The following is a 22,054-nucleotide window of genomic DNA, read 5'->3' on the forward strand; positions in this document are numbered from 1 at the left end:
GTAAGCATATGATTCAGAATCTAGGAATTTATTGCCGTCAATAAAATTCTTTCTGTCTAATGTTGGTGTTATTGAATTCAGGGTAGCTTACATTTGTGTAATTTTGTCTTCACCAGTTAATATTTTTCATCCTCAGAGTCATGTTCTAAATATGATCTAAAATAGAGTCTTTTTATAATGGTCAGGGTCATAGTCTGTGGAACCAGAGGGTCTAGGTTCTAATATTAACTCTACCACTTACTACCTACATAATCTTGGACACTTCATTTAACTTCTCCCTGACTTCAGTTTTATTATCTGTAAAATGGGAATACTTTTCAATTTTAATATCAACCCCATACTACTATCAAGAGGGATAAACAAATTAATACATGTAAATTCTTAAATCATGCCTGGCAAGTGCTTTTAAGTTAGCTACTAGCCTGGCATGTAAAACACTATATAAGTGTTAGCTGTTGCTACTGCTAGAAACTGTCAGACTAAATTCCACATGCTATATTATTACTTTAAAAACAGTACACTGATCTATCATCTCAGAAGAACTTATTCAAGTGTGCCAGATAAATGTCTAAATACACTTACTCATCAAACCAAACAGGAATTTACTCTGTAAGTTGAAGAGACACAGAGGGAAAACACCAATTTTATTTTTTAACCAAATATTGTTGAAGTTTTAGTAACTCGATATAGAATTAAAATAGTTTACAAAAGCATTTGGCAGACACTGGTGTTGATCAACTTCAAAAGTAATGTGTGAACAAAATGAAATGATCATTCAATGGATTATTGATTCATTCAATAGGCAATTACCATATACCTGTCCTTCCAGAAGTTTGAAGAAGATGCAAAGAAAAATAAGACCAGTTTCCTACTTTGTGGAGTTATAATTCAGTAAAGAAAAGTCATATATCAATAAATAAATAATTTTAAGTAATGGTGCTCAGCACAATGATAGTCAAGTGTGAGCTGATGTGGGAACATATAGAAGGAAGTGACTTATATAAGGATGAGGCAAAGAGTGGGGGAGGATGTAGTGATGATTTGGGGATGGTTATTGGAAGGTAAGCATTCATTCTCACCCTGAACTGGTATCTCTGTGTATAAGGAAAGAAGAAATTAATGGTATAATATTCTTTTGCCCTCATAACTTAAACATTTTTTTCAGTGAAGCCCGTAGAAAAATATAACAAGCCTAAGGGATTGATCCCAAAACACAAAGCACTCAAAAAGTCTCCAAATTTAGTAGGAAACAATAATTACATGAAGCAATATCAGTGAGTAATACTCATGTAAATTTGTAGCTGAGATTTCGAATACCTAGGAGAAAAAAAGTTCAAAACTTTTACCTGCAGACAAACCCTAGGCAGACCTTTAGGAGAATCATATGAGAAAGCTTCTCCTTGACTCTTGTATTCTCCCTGGACTAATGTGATCTGTCAAGACTCCCACTTGGTAATTAGTGCCATGGAAATACACAGGTCAAACTAAGCAAGATAGGAAGAGAGATCATTGCTGAGAATTGTTCCCACCAGAACAGTCACTCAATCCTCTTCATGCATTCATTCACAATGTCCCTGGTCAAGTGTGGAGTCAGGAAACAGAGAGAGCATCCCAGTCTCATTCAACATTATCCAGTCATAATAATCAGCTTTGTCTTCTTCTTCAAATGAAAATCTGTAAGAAAATAAATTCAAAAATTGTAATACAACTTGAGAAATATTAAGTGGGCTTTTAGAATGTATAAATACTTTTTTAAAGTTTCTGAATCTTGATTACATGAAATACACACAAATTAAGGTGTTTGATAAATGGTAAATTTTATAATACAACTTAAAGACAAGCTACCAAGAGACATACATATTTTTTAAAAGGCTAAATTTTTTGGTCATCACCAAATATTCTAACTCTGATACTTATACACTGAATGTGAGCTCAGGTTGTTAGAGGAAGAGAATTCTGGGGGCTCAATCCCAGGAAATTTTGAGTAGCATCTGTAGTAATTAGCTCACTTTGATGCTAACACTGGCACCATGGCTCAACTCACAGACATCATAATTAAAACAGTTAGTCACCAGCTATAGTCAGTTAGGAAACATTATGGATGAGTTCACTTTTGCATTATAACAACAAAAATATAAAATACAAAGAAGGAAATTAGACAAGAAGTGGACAAGACTAAGTAAGGAAAACTGTAAAATAATATGTGCTTAAAGATTTGGGAAACTGGAGAACCTTACCATGCTCTGATCACTTTAGCTAAGGTGTCATTCTATTCCACTACCCTTATTGCTATCTAAAATATCAGATGCAAAGAAATATCTTTGGTGAAACAAACAAATGTCTGTTTCCTTGTCTATGTATTTTCTGTCTGAGAGTTCTAAAATAAGTTTGTGAAAGTAAGTCATTTGTTTTTCATCTTTACCTTGTGTCTGGAACACACATTTTAAGAATCCTTAATATGTAAAGAGATCTTATAACCCAGTGCACAAAATCTTGCTATAGAAAATAGTGAAAGAGTAAGATATAAATAATATATACAAACTGATCATAAAAAATTAAACTTCATTGAATAGTCAAAAACATAAATAGAAATACATAGGATAGCATTTTGACCTCCAGTTTTTATAAATTTGGTAATAAGTATTGAAAGAATGATGCTGGGAGGGAATAGGGGCAGGAGGAGAAGGGGACAACAGAGGATGAGATGGCTGGATGGCATCACTGACTCGATGGACGTGAGTCTCCGTGAACTCCGGGAGTTGGTGATGGACAGGGAGGCCTGGCGTGCTGCAATTCATGGGGTCGCAAAGAGTCCATCACGACTTAGCGACTGATCTGATTGAAAGAATTTTAATTGTGTATGCTCTTTGACCCAATAATTCTACTTCTTAGGAAGGAATAGAAGAGTCACAAAAAAAGAGCATGTATATGGATCCTCAGTACAGAGTTCTCCGTAATATTAATAGTAAAGTGAACACAAGTGGGCTAATAAGTAAGGTATGCTTCATCCATATAGGATAATGATATGAAACCACTAAAAACTGTGTTTTCAAAGAATTTGAAAAGATTTGAAGAAATATACAGAAAATTGATGACAAAAAAATACTGCCTACATAGCATTATCTTAATTTGGAAGTATGTATTTATATAAATATATATAAAATATATAGGGGCACAAACATACTCAAGTTAGCAATGACCCTCCCTGGATGCTGCAAATTGTTTTCTTTAATTTGTTTTTCTTTATACTTATAAGATCTACAGTGAAAATTAATTTTATAATTTTCAAAGTCGATAATATTTTTAATTGCCAATTGATTTATTTTTTTAAAAAAGCCAGAATTTAGCTATTAAGACTACAAAGGATGTATTATGAATGGGAATGCTGTCTGATATGTGTAGTCTAATTGTTTCATTAGAAAAAATCCATCATCATACTTATTTCTGTTTAGTTTTAGGTTAAACCATATAATTTTTATACTGTTTTATTTCTTTTTTGGCACGTTGGGTTGCTTTAATTTTTTAATAGGTTAAAATACAAGTATTTTATTCATGTCCTTGGTTACTGTGGGCCCAAATTCTTGCTTCAGCATGAAACAGTAAACTATGTCCATCAATATGGATAAAAACTGAATGTTCAGTCACATTAGTAGAGCTGTGACATTTCCTCAGCTTAGAGTCAGATATCATAGTTGTTTATAGATATTTCTGCATATCAAAATGTATTTACTCTCAGGCTCTTGATAATAACAAAAGGTAATCCTTGAGCAAAGAAAAAAAAGCAGAAACATTATTTTGATGAAAAAATACATACAGTTAGAGCTATAGGTTTTCCAGTAGTCATGTATGGATGTGAGAGTTGGACCATAAAGAAAGCTGAGTGCCGAACTGATGCTTTTGAACTGTGGTGTTGGAGAAGACTCTTGAGAGAGTCTGGATCTGCAAGGACATCCAACCAGTCAATCCTAAAGGAAATCAGTCCTGAATATCCTTTGGAAGGACTGATGCTGAGGCTAAAGTTCCAAAACTTTGGCCACCTGATGCAAAGAACTGACTCATTTGAAAAGACCCCGATGCTGGAAAAGATTGAAGGCAGGAGGAAAAGGGGACAACAGAGGACGAGATGGTTGGATGGCATCACCAACTTGATGGGCATGAGTTTGAGCAAGCTCCGGGAGTTGGTGAAGGACAGGGAAGCCTGGCCTGCTGCAGTCCATGGCGTGGCAGAGTCAGACATGACTGAGCTACTGAACTGAACTGAACTGAATCCTTGAGCTCAGAGAACAAGAAAGGCTCAGAAGAATTTATTCTCAATGTCATTTATCTTTCACTATTATTGATAGTAAATGAACATGGATGTTGTTTTAAATATGGATTCGATTGAATAAGTGACATATAACATCAGTGGTAAAGTTTATGTATCCTTTCTCTTCTAACACCTCATAGGCACTTTCATCAACCAAAGTATAGACTTTCTTCCAAATCTCACTGTCAATGTCCATTTTCATTTCTGAATTCAGTATAAAAGGCCAAGTTCTCACCACATTCACTTCACTCTACATAGCCACACTTGAGTCACCATGGTCCTCTCAAGTCCATCTATGACAGCTGCTGAAATGAATGCCAAGATTTTCAGACATAACATAGCCCAATCTAGTAATATCCAGATTAAACCCACTTTTAATCACACAAGGCTTGGGTTGCTCACTGAGTCTCAGATAATATATGTAAGATCATCCACTGGGTCAGAAACAATGCTGATGCAATCTGGACTGTGCTACACAATCTTAGATACAAAGAATTGAAGCCAGGAACTTTTCTTTGGACCAGACAGAGGTTAACTCATTGACAGAGTTTTTGGGATTACCACTACAACATTACACTTAGCTTTGACAGTCATCTTTCCTATTACAATTTTAGGTCTGTGAAGAAATAATTTCCAATGATTTCCTAAACTGCAGATCCATATGTATATATAGTTTATCGAAACAGTCACAGGGACAGATTTATTACCAAAGCTTTTTCCCAGAATGCTGATTGCCCAAGTCTACACATACTGAAACAATTCACCCCAAATGCAGTGTCTTAACAGATTCTTCTAGGAAGCAGAGAATGGGGCAAGGTTAAGGTGTTAACAGAGGTGTTAACCCTGATGGTGAAGGTGAGAAAAAAAAGTGAAACAAAGCTAAGAAAGGTGAAAACTGTGTGCTAATATGTATTACATGGTTTCTGCTTAACAAGGAGCCATAAAGACACATGATGGGTTGCCCTGTCCTTGTCTCACCTGGCACTCAGAACCATTACTGTTGTTGTTTGCTCACGAAGTTGTGTCCAATTCTTTGCAACCCCACAGACTAAAGCCTGCCAGGCTCCTCTGTTAAGGAGATTTCCCAGGGAAGAATACTGGAGTGGATTGCTATGCCCTCCTCCAGGGGATCTTCCCAACCAAAGGATTGAACCTGTGTTTCCTACATCTCCTACATTGGCAGGCAAATTCTTTACTGCTGAGTCACCAGGGAAGCCCACTCAGAACTGTAAGTTTTGCAAAAAGAAAATGAGTCTTGAAGAGTCCATGGGGAAGAGAAAGAAAACAGAAGGAATTGATGTACCTGACTCCTTTCTTTTCCCACTGGTCGAGATTCCCCTCCCAGAGAGTCAACTCTTCAAACTTGCAGGATTTTCAATGAAGTCAGAAAGTAGAGGAGAAAACAGTACAGAGAAGGCAGCATGTTGATCAAGAAAGAACATGTAGGAATCTGAAAAGTGACCTGTGATTTATGTCTCTACAAAGACATGGGCATTGCCGTCTATGTAGTTTTCTCACATGCACAAGCTGTAAGAGTTAACGTTCAAGTATTTGTATTCCAAAACTCTAGACTATTCTTTATGTTAAGCATATTAGAAAGGCAGGAAATTAAGAAGTGTAAGAAATAGAATATGAATCAAATTTTTAATATGTAAAATCTCATTGAAAAAGAAAAGTATAGATTATACCAGTAAAAAAATAATTTTCTTTTTTGAATAGAAAACAAAAGTGCTCAAAAATATTTTAAGAAACAATAGTAAATCCATAGTTTTATCTATTAAATCCTTCACCTTCATGAAAATTGTATTGTTCATATCGAAGTATAGTTTTAAAGTAAGATTTGGAGCTTGTGGAATAAGCTACATTGAATTTGGAATTTCTGATGTGCTCAGCTAGTTATACCACCATTGTTAATACCATGAGTCATCATCAGGGAAATTGATGAGCCAAGCAATAGGCTACAGCTTGTAGAACCGGTTCAGCATCTGCTACAGAGAGAGTACAGCAGTTTGCTTCCTGAAGAAGTGTTTTGGGGCTTATCGAATTGAGACTTCTGCTTAAACTCCAACACAACAGGAATGGTGAAGTTTAACATCTTGGATACCTGACACCCCTGTTCCTCTACATTTACATATGACTAGATTCAGGGTTGGTTTATCTGCATATAATGGAGAGATACATTTGGAGAAAGAGAGGAAGGGCCCAGGACAAAGAAAAGTTATCTAAATCCAAACAATATTTAAAGCCTAGAATATGACTTACGGGTGTGTGTGTGTGCTCAGTCACTCAGTCATGCTGGACTCTTTTCCACCCCATGGACTGTAACCCACCAAGCTCCTCTGTCCATTGAATTTTCCAGGCAAGAATATTGGAGCGGGTTGCCATTTCTTACTCCAAGGGACCTTCCAAACCCAGGGATCAAATCCCGTCTCTTACATCCCTTGAACTGACAGGCAGATTCTTTACTAATATGTCACATATGACTTTGGGCAGCGTTAAACTATCAATAAATGCTAACTTTAATTTTAAATTCTATATATTCATTGTAAGATTTTAAAACATCTCTGTCTATAATCACAATTCTTACTTGTCTTCTAGGATCTAACTGAACATGTGAAGGTCCCCATGAAATCCTTCCTCAGTTCTCAGTTCTGATGACATGCAAAATTACCCTCTAAGGATATTCCTTGAGATGTTAGTTAAAGCTTTGGAACTGGTATGTTACATCTTGAAGAAGAATCATCTACTAAATTTCCCTCAAGCTCTGGGTAAATCCAGTTAAAATATTTAATTTTTACAAATCCATGTATTAAGAGAAGTATCTCCATGAGGGACTAGTGCCTGTAAGAAAATTTCAGTTCAGGGACATTCTGAAGGTTGGTTTCTGACCTTTCTTTGGTTTTAATCACTGAAGTCCTCGACAGCTTAATAAGTTGAAGGAGCTGGGTCACAGTCCAACTTAATAAGACCTGCTACAGAGACTTGGTCACCTCTGATTGCTCCCCTAAGTCTTAGCACATCTGGTACACTGTCCTTGGGTGAGAAATGTTTTCCATAACTTTCCTCGTGTTCACTACCCTGCATATAGATGTTTTTATTAACCTGAGCATGATACGGCACTGTATATTTATGTGACCTTTTGCCATTTTCAGCTGTATCCTACAGAAAGAGAGTTGACTGTTTTCTCCAAAATCGAATTAAACGCTGCATATCACCAATATCTTCTTTTTTATTTTTCTACTATTTTTTAATATGGGTCAAACTAACCTTCAATTTGACATGCGATTAAACAAATAAACATTGTAACTAGACTCTTTGAGACTATTTATAATATGCCATAATTGTAGGAAGAGAAGAGCCAGTTAAAAACAATAGATCACTTTGAGAAATTTTTCCATTGTCCAACAAACTGTAGATGTGAATTTCTTAGGAGTATTCAGTTTTATATGGAAATATATATAGTGGGATGATTGGCACATTTCTTTCTCCAGAATGATAAATAAAGTGATAGATAAACTATCCTGTTTAATTTCAGTATATTTTACAAATCTAATGAAAGTCATATTTCTATTTTCTTTGCAATTTCCCATATGGATAATAGTAGCATGGAAGTTGATCCATATTATTAAACCTACAGCATTATAGTGTGGTGTCACATCGGTATCCTTCACCTTAACCTTAGTCTTAGAGAAAGTATTTCAGGGCCATTATAGTGAAGTAAAGAAAATTGAGTGTCTTGATAAAGAGAGTGGACCTAAGACAACATGACTGTATTTTTATTAATAATATTCTATAGGTAGAAGCACGTGTGTGCTGGAATCCACCTTATCTTGATAAAACTCAGAATATTTGCATACTGAAGATACCTGCTAACCCACCATCGACACATTTTTTGAACAAAACAATTTTTAAATCATCCTCTGATTTAATCCGATCTAACCTGAATTCATACACAAACACCGTATTGCTCAAAAAAATATAACAAAGGAAAGGACTTAGACTAGATAATGTGACAGGAAAGCTAGTCGTTCTATTAAACACAAAGTAAAGACCGTTTCTGGTGATAAATAGGTCAGTTCCACGATAGAATAGTTAGAATTTCTCCTGCTGTCAATATAATAGGAGTTTGGGAAATAGTAAAAGCAAGGGTCTAGTTGTGCTATTTTTAATTTGCATGTTGAAATGTTTAATTAAAACCTGCCTAAATTTTTCCCTGTATCATATTTTATGTCAATAATAAAAATCTCTTTATGAAACAATGATTTTTGCCAAGTCATTTCAACATTAGCAAGAGTAACTCTTACTCTTCCGTGTTCTTTCTCTCTTCAGTAACATAGTACAATTCCCTCAATCACCCAAGGGCTTGGAGGCTTTTGTTGTTGTTGTTTACATTTCACTACTCAACTATCTTTCCAGAATTTCCTGTAACTTCACATCATACAACTCATCTGTAAAGGAATTTCATGTGACTCCAACTTAAGATACTTGGATTAAAATTTTAGACAATTTTATCTACTGATACATATCTAGCTACCAGATACATCTACATGTATCACCAAAATCCACCTGCTGTTCTTCACTTTCTCTTTCATTCCTGTCCAATGGAAAGCCTCACTGACATCCCTATCTAGACCATATTAAATATCACATCTTATGGTTCTTCCCTACACCCTGTAAGATCTTCTCCATCATATCTTTGCTAGCTGATCATTTAGCTATGACATCCCTCTGCATGTTCAATCATCTTGCTTTATGGTTTACATAGCACTGCCCACACCCCCACACCTTGTGAGACTATCTCTTTGTCAGGATTTGGGGATGCCTGTCTCTGATAGTCACAGAATCTTAGGGCTCCAATTTGCAATCATAACTGTATAATGTTCAAGCCTGAAAGAGCCTCAAAGACCTATTTCATCTCTCACATTTGCAGCTAAGGAAAAATGCTGTAGGTGGCAAAGATAGGATTAAAACACCCATCACTATATTTCAAGTTCACAGCTCACACTGCAACAGCTTGCACTTGCACCCCATAAGAACTGCTGCAAATTAGTCCTCTTCAAATTAGCAGTCTTAAAAATGTCAGTACTCTCTGCACTCCTATATTAGGGTTCTCCAGAAAAACAGAATCAATACAATAGATAGATAGATAGATAGGTAGGTACATATAAGAAGGTCTTTATTATAGAAATGGGCTCACATGTTTATGGATGCTAAGAACCCACAATCTGCTGTCAGCAAGCTGGACAACTAGGAAAGCTGGTGGTGTAATTTGGTCCAAGTTGGAAGCCCTGAGGACCAGCAGAACTGATGATGTAATTCCTGGTCTAAAAGGGGTCTACTCTTCTAAGTTTCAGGATCAGGAGATCCTGAGAACAAGGAGCTCCAATGTCTAAGGACAGGAGACAATGGACATTCAGGTGAATTAAAGACAGAGAATCTGCCCTTCCTCCAGCTTTGTTCTGTTTGGGTCCTTAACCAATTGAATGATGCCCACCCACATTGGGAAGGGGAATCTTCCTTACTCAGGCTCTGATTCCAGTGCTCATCTCTTCTGAAAACATTCTCACAGGCACACCCAGAAATAGTATTTTATTGGTCACCTGAGTATCCCTTAGCCAAGTCCATTTGACAGAAAAAATTAACCAACCCAACGGCACACATCTTCCAAAAAAAGAAGTGAAAGTGAAAGTCGCTCAGTCATGTCCAACTCTTTGTGACTGCATGGACTACAGTCCCATGGAATTCTCCAGGTCAGAATACTGGAGTGGGTGGCCTTTAGGCTCCCAGCTATTATAAGTGTTCACATGATGCTTCAAACCTTGTCAGTTTCCTGACTTATCTTTTACTCCATTCAGTTAAGTTCAGTTCAGTTCAGTCGCTCAGTCGTGTCTGACTCTTTGCGACCCCATGAATCGCAGCACACCAGACCTCCCTGTCCCTCACCAACTCCCGGAGTTCACTCAGACTCATGTCCATTGAGTCAGTGATGCCACCCAGCCATCTCATCCTCTGCCGTCCCCTTCTCCTCCTGCCCCCAATCCCTCCCAGCATCACAGTCTTTTCCAACGAGTCAACTCTTCACATGAGGTGGCCAAAGTACTGGAGTTTCAGCTTTAGCATCATTCCTTCCAAAGAAATCCCAGGGCTGATCTCCTTCAGAATGGACTGGTTGGATCTCCTTGCAGTCCAAGGGACTCTCAAGAGTCTTCTCCAACACCACAGTTCAAAAGCATCAATTCTTCGGCGCTCAGCCTTCTTCACAGTCCAACTCTCACATCCATACATGACCACAGGAAAAACCATAGCCTTGACTAAACAGACCTTTGTTGGCAAAGTAATGTCTCTGCTTTTGAATATGCTATCTAGGTTGGACATAACTTTCCTTCCAAGGAGTAAGCATCTTTTAATCTCATGGCTGCAGTTACCATCCCTCTTTATTCTCTCAGGCATACTTGCTCACTCTCACTATAGCTCTTAAGTCTGCTTTTGCCTAAAACCCATCCTTTAAGCAATCCCTTCTGATCTACTACACCAATTTTAATTTCATCTCTTTCCATTTAAAAGGTTTCTAAGATTCACCTCCCTTAACTTCTCAGAATAGTCAGCTTTCTTCATCAGTGTTGGTGGTTTCATGCCTCAGGTGATAAATCCACAAGTATCCTATTGTATTTGCTATGAATCAGTCACTGTAGAAACACAGGATATATCTGGCACCTCGTATGCACCACTACAGGTCCTCTCTGCCTCACCTCTGTCTTGTCCCAGCACCCATTGCATGACTGGCTATGGGTGGGCTCTGGCCAACTTTATGCCCGAGCACTTTATTCTGGATCATACTATCAATTCTCACTCAAGTAACTATGGCCTGTTGGAGGGATGGGGAGGTCCCTACAACCACATAACTGAGAAAGGAACTTGAGCCTTTTCAGATACCTTCAGTTCAGTTCAGTCACTCAGTCGTGTCCGACTTTTTGTGACCCCATGAATCGCAGCACGCCAGGTCTCCCTGTCCATCACCAACTCCCGGAGTTTACTCAAACTCATGTCTTTCGAGTTGGTGATTCCATCCAGCCATCTCATTCTCTGTCATCCCCTTCTCCTCCTGCCCGCAATCCCTCCCAGCATCAGGGTCTTTTCCAATGAGTCAACTCTTCGTATGAGGTGGCCAAGGATTGGACTTTCATCTTTAGCATCAGTCCTTCCGATGAACACCCAGGACTGATCTCCCTTAGAATGGACTGGTTGGATCTCCTTGCAGTCCAAGGGACTCCCAAGAGTCTTCTCCAACACCACAGTTCAAAAGCATCAATTCTTCAGCACTCAGCCTTCTGTGAAGGCTCTCACATCCATACATGACCACTGGAAAAACTGTAGCCTTGACTAGATGGATCTTTGTTGGTAAAGTAATGTCTCTGCTTTTTAATATGCTATCTGGGTTGGTCACAACTTTCCTTTCAAGGAGTAAGCATCTTTTAATTTCATGGCTGCAATCACCATCTGCAGTGATTTTGGAGCCCAAAAAACTAAAGTCTGACACTGTTTCCACTGCTTCCCCATCTATTTCCCATGAAGTGATGGGACCAGATGCCATGATCTTCGTTTTCTGAATGTTGAGTTTTAAGCCAACTTTTTCACTCTCCACTTTCACTTTCATCAAGAGGGTCCTTAGTTCCTCTTCACTTTCTGCCTTAAGGGTGGTGTCATCTGCATATCTGAGGTTATTAATATTTCTCCCAGCAATCTTGATTCCAGCTTGTGCTTCTTCCAGTCCAGCGTTTCTCATGATGTACTGTGTATATAAGTTAAATAAGCCGGGTGACAATATACAGCCTTGACATACTCCTTTTCCTATTTGAAACCAGTCTGTTGTTCCATGTCCAGTTCTAACTGTTGCTTCCTGACCTGCATATAGGTTTCTCAAGAGGCAGGTCAGGTGGTCTGGTATTCCCATCTCTTTCAGAATTTTCCACAATTTATTGTGACCCACACAGTCAAAGGCTTTGGCATAGTCAATAAAGCAGAAATAGATGTTTTTCTGGAACTCTCTTGCTTTTTCCATGATCCAGCAGATGTTGGCAATTTGATCTCTGGTTTCTCTGCCTTTTCTAAAACCAGCTTGAACATCTGGAAGTTCACGGTTCACATATTGCTGAAGCCTGGCTTGGAGAATTTTGAGCATTACTTTACTAGCGTGTGAGATGAGTGCAATTGTGAGGTAGTTTGAGCATTCTTTGGCATTGCCCTTCTTTGGGATTGGAATGAAAACTGACCTTTTCTAGCCCTGTAGCCATTGCTGAGTTTTCCAAATTTGCTGGCATATTGAGTGCAGCACTTTCACAGCATCATCTTTCAGGATTTGAAATAGCTCCACTGGAATTCCATCACCTCCACTAGCTTTGTTTGTAGTGATGCTTTCTAAGGCCCACTTGACTTCATATTCCAGGATGTCTGGCTCTAGGTGAGTGATCACACCATCGTGATTATCTGGGTTGTGAAGATCTTTTTGTACAGTTTTTCTGTGTATTCTTGCCACCTCTTCTTAATATCTTCTGCTTCTGTTAGGTCCATACCATTTCTGTCCTTTATCGAGCCCATCTTTGCATGAAATGTTCTCTTGGTATCAATAATTTTCTTGAAGAGATCTCTATACCTTGGTGGTAGCCAAAAATGGACTACCATTCCACTCCATTCCCACTTGGAACTTGTCTAAAGGACTGTGTTCAGGAAAATCTTACCAGCAGGCAGAAATAAGAGCAGTACACTGCATCATTCACTTAATATAGATTGAGAGTCGATGAAGACTGAGTCACAAGAATCTATAATCTAGAGATTGGTAACTCATATGTCTTAAGTTGCCAGAAAGGTAAAGAAAATGAGTAAAATGGAATTTGCGTGCAATGGTAGAGAGGAATACAGAAATTTTAATTAACCAGACTGAGTGCACCTCTTTTAAAGACATTCAAATTCTTTTTTAAAAAATTGAATTCCATGTCTATATGATCATTTAGTCATTTCTAATACATGGTGTCAACCTGTATACAGTTGGTGTTTACCAAAATTAAACAATCATCAGACTCACTGGGAAATTTACTAAAACATTCACATTTCTAGGTTCTGTCTTAAGAGTCTTGTTTTTCTATGATTTGTTGTAGTTTGCTTTGTTGTAGATTGTTTGTCTCTTTGGTCAAGCAAATTACTGATTTAGGTGCATTTATTCAGCAAATGGTTTATCTAATGTTTAGTTTGCGAATACTGTAGTAGATACTAGGAATATAGTTATAAATAAGCCTGTTTTCCTAATCTCCTTACTCTTACATTCTAACATAACATAATATTTCTATTATCAGTGGCACTCTAATAAACTAAATTATATTTACTTATTAGTCAAGGATTAATTAAGATTTAAATTAATCACAAAGAAAAGACCTACTGATTCAGCTGTGAGTAAAACAAAACCATAAAATCATAGTATTATTCCACCCTTTTATTACTTCTAATATTTAGAAATGGTAATTCTATTTGATAGTCTATTTACACAAATCAGTTCTATAACTCCAGTTTCATAAAATTATTAGGGTAGAATAGCTCACTTAAGGTTTATTCAATTAATATTAAATTCTTCATGGACTTTTTGGTATTAGTCAAAACAGGATATAAAAACAGGATAGTTAAAAATAACTAAGAGATTAGAGTCATCTATTTTGTTTACCCTATGAACTTGACTTTAATACATATCTTCTTCCTACAGCACGTCAGTGCTATCTTCTATTCTGTCTCAACTTTTAAAAACTGCTCATAGGAGGTAGGTTTATAATCTAGAGTACAAAATAAGACTAGTTGTTTAAGACAAGTATTTCATGGCCTTCTGCCAGAATAGAATCTTCCCCAAGAATCTTACATTTTTTTCCTTTTGAATCACATCAAATAGTTTCTCTACTTCTACCCACCCTGGTCTCATTCACTGGGTGGTCAGCATACTGTCTGCTTAACAACAGCTTGGGGGGGAAACCACCCTGAATAACATGCATTTTGATATAAAAATTACAACCCCCAAGAGTCTTAAAGCATTGCGGTCCTGACTTGCTGACCTCGGCCAACTGTTGTGGCCACTCACAATGAACTCACCAATAAGGAAATTAGAAAACCTCTGGTATGTGTTTTTTGGCCAGAATAAACTCAATCTAGAGAGAGGAGAGAGACACTCCATTTTATTTTTCAGGGTAATGTCTATCACACGGAGGACTTAATGAACTCTCAGACACACCAGGATTTTTTATTTTTTATTACATTTTTGGCTGTACATTCATTTCAGGTGGACACTCTTTTATCCAGGGTTCTTTGTGGGCAAGCAGTTGCACTGTGGAATTACTTTAGTGGTTAAAACAAAAATAAAATGTTCCTTTTGAAGTGGTTAAAACATGATTCTTTAGATATCAAAGAAGGAACCATGTAGCATTAGCTAGAAATAGTCTCTTATTAGACTAGTTCTATCTTCTCATCTATTTCATTCATTCAGACATTTTATTCAGTACTTACTAGGTGAAAGGCACAAAGTGAAGTGCTTCATTTGTTTGTTTGATATAGAAAAATAAAATCCTTTGCTAGCTGAGTAATTCACAGTGATTGCATTATCATCAAGCTGCTTCTGGATTACTGAATTTTTATTTAGGGAAGAGAACTTGTTGGATAAATTCAAATGCATAATATACTTAAAAACAGGATACTGTATAATCACATATGGGAGGAAAAAAGCTTAAGTGTTGCCAGAGTTAATAACTCATATATTTCACAGGAACAAGTTTGTTTTTAGATAGCTAAAGCATAATAATTCCTAATGATTTTTCTTTCAAATCTCTCTTGTAAGCATACATCTGCTCCTTTTGAGATTTAATTGTAGATACTGCTTACATTGGCCAAAGGAAAAATATCTCTGTTCCCTTCAAAACATCTCTCAGTTTGCATTCAATCAAAGGCCTGACTTCATTTGATCTCAGCTCCACATCGCTATTTTTCACACTTCCACTTAGAGACAACGGGCGTACCAAATAGAAGGTCTAAGTGTTTGGGGTGAGGTGAGGGACAATTTTCATTGCAAGGCTGAGCAAAGTGTTGGATGGGTTTGCTCATCATCCTTATTGAACTCTTTGCCAAGGAAATCCAACCCATGATAAACAGACAAATGTCTGAGATCATTGTGGCTCAGTCTCTGATGAGGCAGCTGCCTTCATGCTGTGTTTGTTGTTCCGGGGTATTGTAAATACTAATATTTTATAAGCTTTGGAGCAGTTGGGAAATGAATCTCATAAACATAATTCAGTATTTCCAAGTTTTCAAAAACACATAGCCTGAAAGGCTCTCACTCTGGGTCAGCCTGTGGGTTTGGCTATCGGTTCCAGGAGCTGTGATGGGCAGAGGAAATTTGGGGTGTGCAGAGTCTCAGCTACTGCCTTTCAGAAAGATAGGAAGTTTGAGTTTAATGACCATATATAATTTCTAGTGACTTAATAGACTATAAAGAATACCTGCATTTAGAATTTATAAAAAGATGCTGTAGTAGAAATTAATAAAAACCAGTTTGAAAAGATAGGTTTAAAAAAACCACTGTGTTGCTTATAAAAAAGGCACCATAATTATTAATTTTCTTTCTAGTAGAAACAAAGGATGTTATATCATATTGCATGCAAAGCATCAACTGAGGGTCTTCTGCTAAAACACTAAACTAATTAAGTCACACTCTGAATTATCATGTTCATTTGGCAAGGTTTTGGATCCACCCTATATTTGTGGCTCTTTCTCCCTCCCGTGCTTCTTTTTATATTCACAGAACCAAGTCTTCTTGCTCTTTCTCCATTCTTCTCTTTTCGCTTGTAGCTAACTGTTTCTTCTGCCTACTAACCTCTTAGGTTTGCTCGGCAAAGAAGTACCTCTCCATGTAGTGTGTGCATCATTCTCAGAAGTGCAACAAAAAATAAAGATGCCGACTCCCTTTATATACTGGGGATTGACTTAATTAATTTTATTAGACAGCTTAGTGGATATGCAGGCAAGTGGATACATACTGAAATAACATCCACATCTTAAATCACTACAACCAATAAAAACATATTGATTAATACATGGCTAAAACATGTATTATGTAAGAGTAGTAAAGTAGATGGAAATATTTTGTAAATTCTATAGCACTATCCACACATTACTGTGATTGTTTTTCCTTTAAGACGCCGCACTGAGAATGAATTAAATAAGATGCCAATTGCCTATTAAAAGCGTAGCCTTAATTAGAGTTGGGAACCCCCTCTTTGTATTAAAGGGCAATAATGATGGAAAGACCTGCTACATGTGGGATCTTTTCTTTTCTTTATCTAGAGTCGGTGATGCTATTTGGATAATAACTGATGAAAGGACTAGGGTGCCAACCAATTTGCAGTTAAGTGGCTAATTAAGACCCAAAGCAAAGCTGCCAGGAGGTTGGGTCTCTTAGCTCTAAAGTGACACATAAAAGCAATTAGAATGGGGCTGGCTTTGCGAGGACATATTTAAATTTGGACAAAAGTTTGGGCGAGTTATTATTTTATGTTAATATATTCCTCTGTAAGACAGCATCAGAGAAAAGGGAATCATTTAGGACATAAGTAATAAAGTACTCGGATTCACTGAACTTTAGATGTGAATAAAAAAGCAAAACTATAAAACACATTTATATGTTTGCAGTCCTAATAGGGGTAGTCGAGTAATTAGATTTCCTAGTCTCCAAGGAAAAGAGAATAGTGCGTGAAGTGCACTGTTATCCAAGGGGAGAAATCTCTTAATTCTTGGGTGTGTTGTCACCTGTCTGTCATATTGCCTGAGTGTGACACCTAGCCCAGAATGGCAAGATTTTTAGAATTATTATATTTCAACTTGGGACAATCCAGGGTTCCATTTAAATATAGCTGCTCTAATATAAGAGCAGAGGCGGGGAAGACAGATTCTTTCTGGGTGTTAGAGAGAAGGTTTGAAGTTGATGAGAATAAGTGGAGAGAATTGGAGAAGATGAAAATCATTACATGAATTATCCATGTATCAGGGAATCATGATCGGGGGAGAGTAGACAACTTTTAAAATCATAGCACTAGCAGCATCTGAGAGTGGGGAAGCCCAGGCCATTTATACCTTGCTCTTGTGATTTATGATGTCACCATTAAACCCCTTGATGGCATTATATCCTTGTAATTTGCAGTTGCTAGCACTTTTTCTATATACAACTCAATAACTCATTGTGTAGCTATTCCACACACATATAAACACACACATTAGTGTGAATATGTGTATGCTGAATCTGTCATCAGTGGAAACCATGATTTTTGATATAATAAGTTGGGTTAATAAAAGGCAAGAAATCACAGACTGGGTGTGTAGTCAACTGTAATACCAGCTTTATTGTGAGGCGCCGCGAGGAAACACCGCTCTGCACGTTAGGATACGCAGATGTCGTTTAGATGGTGTATATATTCTTTTTAAGAATTAAAGAAGCAAAACTGTTTGCAGGGTCAGTCAAAAGTCATTATCAAAGGAAACAGGTGAGATCGCACAGAGATAAAGAAGGAAATGTATTCAATTCACCTCAACATTGTAGTAATAGGATTAGAAAATAACAGGGTTAGAAACATTAAGCCTTCAGGGCTAAATTCTGCTGCCCCCAGAGATGTAGGGTTGGATCTCCTTTCTGTCCAGGGGGAGTTGCTGCTTCCTTCCCGAGCGCCTGGTTCTGGCCAGTGATTGTGACACCATCAGTCTGGGAAAGAGAAGGTTTTGGAACCTTGGCTTTAGAACCATAATACCACTAGTCATTAGCATTTCTGCGGGGGTGAGAGGTAGTGTTTGGACATCTCTTAAAGTTAGCTTTTCAGTTGACTTCTGTAATTATTCTCCAACAAAAACATGAATGCCAGCGACTTTCTGGGGAGTTATTTTTATTTCTATTTGAATATTTTAGCTACAATGCTGGAGATGCACTGCTGGATCTCTGAGAATGCTGTTCTAAAATGCTATATTTATAAAATGACCAAAGAGCGCATGCTGCCTGGATTAAATTTATCCCAAGATGAGAGGTTTTATCTCTAATCATCTGCTTGTTGACTAATCTGGGCACATCTTGTGCAGGTTTGATGGTTGAAATGTAACAGGCTAAAGGGATCCAGACCCTAAAGGGGTATCCCTTTGTCTCTGACTTTGCTTTCCTGAAACCTGGAGATAATGAACGCTGCTGCTTCAAATTATCATGCCTTAGAGGAACCACTGACCGAGACTGCTAGTTTGATATGAGAAAAAGTGGGGTGCTCTCTTTAAAGGAGTGTGGTATATGAGATCACAAAATTATTGCTTCAGAAAATTATTTTTTAAATATAAAGGATGGCTTTTCCACAATGTGTCTAAAGCTCACATAAGGTATAATTCTGGAGTATGTGTTTCCATGGAATTGTATTCTCAGCTACTCTGTGGTCCATGTCATATTATAATGTTGTTATTAATATTTTCACATGAGTTTCACATATTAGAATGTGAGCTCCTTGAAAAAAAGGAATCTCTGCTTGCCATGTTTGTCTTCTCATCAGCATTTCACACAGTTCCAGGCACGCTGTAAGCATTCACTAAATCTACCTTAAGAAAGATTGACTACTCTGCGCTTAAGACACTTAATGGCAAGCAATAAAGCCCTGTTACCTGCAGCAACTTCTTCCAACTTCTGCCTTTCTTTACTTTAGGGTTTAGTTATAAAAGTCTAAATTGGGATTAGATCCTGTGTCTTGCAGATGTGCCTTCCATGAAGTGAGGAAATCAGTAAGAAGGATATTCATAACAAGCTCAATATCCCAGCCAGTCTCTTTAGAAGACTTTAATGCCAGCAAAGAAAAATTAATGAATGAGAAACTCTTAAGAAATAGAGTTTTGGAGTGAGCAGAGAATCATTTGCCTTTCTACTGTACTATACTAGGGGCCTATCAAAAATTGTAAGCGGCTTTACTGCTGGCTACATTTTCTCCCATGGGTTATTTCCTTTTCTATTAAGTAATTCCTTAATGCCCAGGGAGTTAAACATTCTGTTGAAAAGAGAGTTCTTAGCATCTTCTAAGACTCAAAGCCTTACTGCAATGTTTTCCTTTATCTTGTGATTTTAAAATGCTACCTGTTTAGCTAAATGTCTATCTCATGGTATATTTATTTCAGCGATATTTTAAAGGTTGTACATATTTGAAGATAGTTGTTTTGTAATAAGAATCTTACTCTGAAACATTTTATACCTCATTTTGTTCTGTTATCTAAAAATTTTTAGAAGCTAGCTAAATGTTTGGCCTTTTCTAATTCTCATCCCAATACAAATTTAGAGTAGTAGCTAAAGAGAAAATAAAAATCAAAGATATTTTAAGTTCTGGGTTGTTTTGGTTGCTTGTTTGTTTTTTCGTTTTTCCCTTGGGACTGGTAAAAACATCACTTACGTGATTTTCAGCCAACATTTTAGAGCTACATGAGAATGTCTACCAAAAAATGGATTTAAATCCATTTTTGAATCCAGTTAATAGTTTTTACCAATGAAAAGCATGCATTACAATTACTGTCAAAGGCAGAAAAATTATTTTAATTTTTAAATAGAGATATGACTCAATTATAAATAGTTTTCTCTCTCATCAGAGAGAATTCATTTAACAGTTTTCCTCCCCTCCTGCTTTTGATAAAACCTATCAGATTATGGTCTTTGAATTCTTGCTGTTTCCAGTTGTTCAACGTCTTATTAGCCTTGCTCAGCGGTGGAGACAGCTTTGGGAAATGATGTGCTGCTCTTCAATATCATAGTGGTGTATTATCTGAGAGATGACATTGTCTGGGCAGTTTGGCATTTTAAAGAGACTTGTCAGAATGGATACAGAGGTAAGGGTGTGTGTGTGTGTGTGTGTGTACATTTACACATGTGGTAATCCTCAAGTGGAGAGACATCTATTCTGGTAATAGCCATGTACTTGGGTCCATCTACAGTTTGATTGTACATCAGTTATGATGTGTCTCTTTCTAACAGGAAGGATACCGATCTTGATGAATAGCCAAAAGGTAAGATCATTCTTAAAGCTGTGAGTGATTAATAATGGCTATGCATAGATTTTTTTCTAAGAGTGTAAATAAAATATATCATTCACATGAAGGGCAGGAGTTTGGCAGAATGATTCATAGTGCATTTAAAAGCATAAAATGTCAAACCTAGGGTCTCCTCTAAGCATGTCAAAGAGGAAGCTGGTTTAGCCACTTGAAATATCTGAGTGAATTTTGAAATATGAGTGGATGTAGAGAAATTGTATGTTCTATAGGATACTGAAAATGAGCTAATATTATTAATTACCACCAAGTAAACATCAACATTTTCTCTTTTAGTAGCTAAATACTAAGCGTATGAAAGAGATAAGTGGATAAAAAAGGTGGTACTTGTGTATTGTGCCATTTGGACTATACATTTCAATACAACTAAGATTTACTGTATACCCTTTAGATTGGAAGTTCCAGTGGGAAGTTGCTAAATTTGCATAAAGTATGGCTATAAAATGGTCAGCATTCATACCAAAGTATGTATCAGTCAATTCAGTCACTCAGTTGTGTCCGACTCTTTGCGACCCCATGAATCGCAGCACTCCAGGCCTCCCTGTCCATCACCAACTTCCAGAGTTCACTCAAACTCATGTCCATAGAGTTGGTGATGCCATCCAGCCATCTCATCCTCTGTCGTCCCCTTCTCCTTCTGCCTGCAATCCTTCCCAGCATCAGGGTCTTTTCCAATGAGTCAACTCGTTGCATGAGGTGGCCAAAGTACTGGAGTTTCAGCTTTAGCATCAGTCCTTCCAGTGAACACCCAGGACTGATCTCCTTTAGGATGGACTGCTTGGATCTCCTTGCAGTCCAAGGGACTCTCAAGAGTCTTCTCCAACACCACAGTTCAAAAGCATCAATTCTTCTGCGCTCAGCTTTCTTCACAGTCCAACTCTCACATCCATACATGACCACTGGAAAAACCATAGCCTTGACTAGATGGACCTTTGTTGGCAAAGTAATGTCTCTGCTTTTGAATATGCTATCTAGGTTGGTCATAACTTTCCTTCCAAGGAGGAAGCGTCTTTTAATTTCATGGCTGCAATCACCATCTGCAGTGATTTTGGAGCCCCCCAAAATAAAGTCTGACACTGTTTCCACTGTTTCCCCATCTATTTCCCATGAAGTGATGGGATAGGGCCCTATTAAATTGTTCACTAATGCAACAAGACTGACAAAACTTGAAGACAGAATTATTCTAGTGGTGATATCAAAGGACAATAACAAGCAACCTACAGAGCTGGTCTTTGTTAATTTCTCGCCAGTGATCCAGAGCTTGTGGAGTTTTCACAGCACATAAGACAACCAGCTTCTTCGTGATACACTACATGTCATTCTTCTAGGGCCTAGCACCACAAGGCTTGTGCATGTCACAGAAAGAAATCGTCTCAACCCTGGAGTCAGAGTGGGATTCATCGTTTCTTCCACAAGCCCCTGGTGAATGGAGGAGCGTGAGTTGTGTCTTTCTAGCATAAAGTGAAGGTGAGCAAATGACTGTCATCATAAACTATGTAAAAAGAAGCATTGGTGATTATCTAGAGTCAACTGCCTCATCATTTGTACTCAACTTGTACTCTCAAGAGTAGAGATTTTTAAGTCACTGGAGTTTTAAAAGGCTTTTTTAGACTTAATATCCTA

The 22,054-nt window shown here is 37.5% G+C and overlaps 1 long non-coding RNA gene across 1 annotated transcript in view; it reads right to left on the reverse strand.

Moving 5' to 3' along the window:
- Window positions 1-625: 625 nt before the first annotated feature.
- Window positions 626-22,054, reverse strand: part of LOC133251669 (uncharacterized) — a 127,455-nt gene continuing 106,026 nt past the window's right edge. The window contains exon 3 of the long non-coding RNA XR_009737724.1: window positions 626-1,674. This is a non-coding gene — a long non-coding RNA (uncharacterized LOC133251669). The remainder of the gene's footprint in view (window positions 1,675-22,054) is intronic.

Source organism: Bos javanicus, chromosome 7 (genome assembly GCF_032452875.1).
Source record: "Bos javanicus breed banteng chromosome 7, ARS-OSU_banteng_1.0, whole genome shotgun sequence".
In the NCBI taxonomy this organism is placed as follows: Eukaryota; Metazoa; Chordata; class Mammalia; order Artiodactyla; family Bovidae; genus Bos; species Bos javanicus.